At 52.6% G+C, this 3060-nt stretch overlaps 1 non-coding gene across 1 annotated transcript; it reads left to right on the top strand.

Annotated features, from left to right (window-relative positions):
• The first annotated feature begins 2280 nt into the window (after positions 1–2280).
• Positions 2281–2372, top strand: TRNAI-UAU. The gene is given in 2 exon segments: positions 2281–2318; positions 2337–2372. It is a non-coding gene; the product is annotated as a tRNA-Ile (tRNA).
• Positions 2373–3060: the final 688 nt, after the last annotated feature.

The following is a 3060-nucleotide window of genomic DNA, read 5'->3' on the forward strand; positions in this document are numbered from 1 at the left end:
GGCAGGTATAGAGGATGAAAACTCTTCTGTGCAGCTGAGGGAGGGCAGTACCAGGGAAGGGGCATGTGTGAAAGTGGCCATGTGGAAGGGAGTTGGGGGCCCAGGAGGAGGCACTTGATGTTCAGTGTCTTGGAGCAGCTGGGCTTGGACATGGTGGGTGTTCAGGAAATGCACATTAACAACTCTAGGGTAGCTTGATGGGCAGAGGGTGATTGGAGGAAGGGCCCATCTCTCTGGTCCTCCAGGCCAGGGAAGAATGATGGGGTTGGAGTCTTGTTCTTCACATTCGCAGTGCGAGTACAGAAGGGGCTGGAGCTCCGACCAGGGAGGGCATTACTGGTGGCTTTGTGCTCCATGGCACTGGTTACTGCTATATTAGTGTGTATGGTCCTCAGTTAAGGCGTGAAAGGAAAGTTCTATGAAGGAACTGGCTCCCTTCTTCTAGACTGCACGGTGTTTGGTGTCGGGGGGGATTTCAATTGTCGCACTGGCCTGAGGACTGCTGGTCCTGTTTTCCCAACCGTCAGAGGAAACTCTTCTACGATGAGCACTACCTGGTGCAGGTCTATAGCGAGGTTGGCTTAGAGGACGTGTTTCTCCACAGTGGAACCAGTGGAGGGTGGGCAGTAACCTCCTATTCCTCTGACCCGAGCTCACAGCAGCCGCAGAGGGGATACACCTTTCTGCAGGGACAGGCCAGGGGTCGCACTGACTGGATTTACGTGAAAGAGAGCACGTCGACAGCCCAGTGCAGGGTGGTGCCAATGGACTGTTCGGATCACGGAGCTCTCACCGTGTGCTCAATGTGGGCAATTCCCTGACCCAGGGCAGAGGATATTGGAAGCTGAACATCCAGAGCTTGCAAGATAAAGGAGCAGGGGGGGCGAAGCCTGGCGGTGTTGGCAGAACGGGAAAGCATCAGAGGGTTCTGTGGTTACCAGGGGGATTGGTGGGAGTCGGTGAGGGAGGAGTTGGCTGCTTTGTTCCGGCGGCTGGGGAAACACCACAACATTAAAGAAACCAACAGTGCAAAGTCCTGCAGTGTCACCTGTGGGATTTCCACAAGAGCATCCAGGCAGGGGAGCCAGTCAGCGTGTGACTGTACGATCGGATCAAGCGACAGCTGCCCGAGTTCCAGGAGATGAGGCTGCAGTTGGCTGATATGAGCGGGAGCATCGAGTGAAGGGAGGAGCAGACTCCCCTGACATTTTTGCAGCCTGCAGGGAATGGAGACAAAGCAGGGGGATGCAGGGACTCAGGGCAGGACCCACGGATCCGGTAGTGCAGGACCACAGTCACTGGAGGAGGAGAGAGAGTCCCGCGAGAGGAAGCTGATGGTGGGAAGCAATAAGTGCAGAGTGCAAACCAGCCAAAGGTCACAGGGGTCTAGAAAATGAAATAGCAGCAGGTCCCATGGTGTAATGGGCAGCACTCAGGCCTCTGAATCCTGGAATCTGAGTTCAAATCTTAGTGGGACCTCATGGCAATACGTTGCTTTGCTACAAAGCACTGGAGCTCAATGTGTTTGGCTACCTTCTCTCAGGGTCAACTAGAGTGAGGTTTTTCCCTCCTGCTGGGTGACTGACGCCCACTAGAGATAAGTCTTTGGTCTGGCTGGTTCAATGGGCTGGTGGCTTTAGGTTGGGGTCTTAGAACTTAACAGTCTGGCTAGAGATTCCTGTGGATTGACCATATGGTTGTTTCTCGTTGCTTCACCTGATGTCCAGAACTTTGGTCCCTGCAGCTGCCACACTCTTCCTCTTGCCCATATGGCATTTAAAGGAAGGAGGGCCAGGGCCAGGCTTCATAGTCAGGGCTAGGCAGGAGGGAGGCAGAGTCCCAGGCTGGAGCCCAACACACCTCTCCTCCTCTGGGCACCTGGGGTGTTGTTCCCCCCTGTTCAGGCACCCCTGGGGCCCTGCACTTCACACAGCTCTCCCTGATTTCAGCTGTTAGTGAGGGAGCCTCACTGCTAGCGCAGACTGGGCAGTTTCTTGCATGAGAGACACTGTCCCAAAGCAGGACTAATGCTTAGAGCTGGTTCTCAGTGATTTCAGATCTGTTGGTCTGCAGCAAGACTCTCCATTGAGTCTTAACCAGCTCTGTTATTACACAGGGAAGAACAAAAGGGTGAAATGGGGCCTGGAACCCTTAAGAAGAATCCACCCCACCAAGTACAACACTTGTCGCTACCTGCTCCCAGCCCCACTGAGAATGTTTTGGGGTCACTCCTTGGCTTTATCAGCCTAGGGGGGTCTCAGAGATTCTTAATTAACAGGTGCTCCAGTGGCGCAATTGGTTAGCGCACAGTACTTATAGGGCAGTGCTGAGGAGCTATGCTGAGGTTGTGAGTTCAAATCTCACCTGGAGCACTGGTTTTCATTAACCAAATGGCATCACCCCCTCATTTGGCCCTGTGGAATGTAGAATTCCAGCCCAGGGACACTGAGGAGGGGAGGAGTCAGGAATGCCCCCTTCACTTATTACCTCCTCTCCAGAGCACAGGTCAGAAGCTACAATCCTTTCTCCCCCACCAGCCCCTGTGCCAGGATCCCTCAAGCAGAGCCAGGTGTCCTGCCCATGGCATCTGTACTATTGACAAACACTAAGTAAGGGAGACAAAACACTCAAATCCCACCTGGTGCGGGGAGCCAGGTTTGCTCTTCAAATTCTGTCGTTGGTACATTTCCAGGCCTGGGAATGTCCCACAACAGCATTTAATGGGAAGCTGCCTGCAGAACAGTGATATTGCACAGAGCTCCTGTGGAGGAGGGGTGGGAATTAGTAACATTTTGAGGATCGTTTGGGAAATGAGCCTTTGCTGACAAGGTTTGTCTCTGTTCATATTTCACCTTCAGGTGTTATGTTGAGGGATCTTTAGTGTATTTTTGAGAGGTTAATAACTATCTCCTCAACTTTATTTACTCAACTTAAAAATTGGTGTCACTTGATTTTTGCATCTCCCTGTGAAAATACAACTGACAAGTGTGGCTTTCTACAGGGGGTCATGATGTTAAAGTTAAGGAATTCAGTCTCTGTACTTCTGGGGGGGTGGGTGGC

The sequence above is a fragment of the Mauremys mutica genome, unplaced genomic scaffold, assembly GCF_020497125.1.
Source record: "Mauremys mutica isolate MM-2020 ecotype Southern unplaced genomic scaffold, ASM2049712v1 Super-Scaffold_100104, whole genome shotgun sequence".
Taxonomy (NCBI): Eukaryota; Metazoa; Chordata; order Testudines; family Geoemydidae; genus Mauremys; species Mauremys mutica.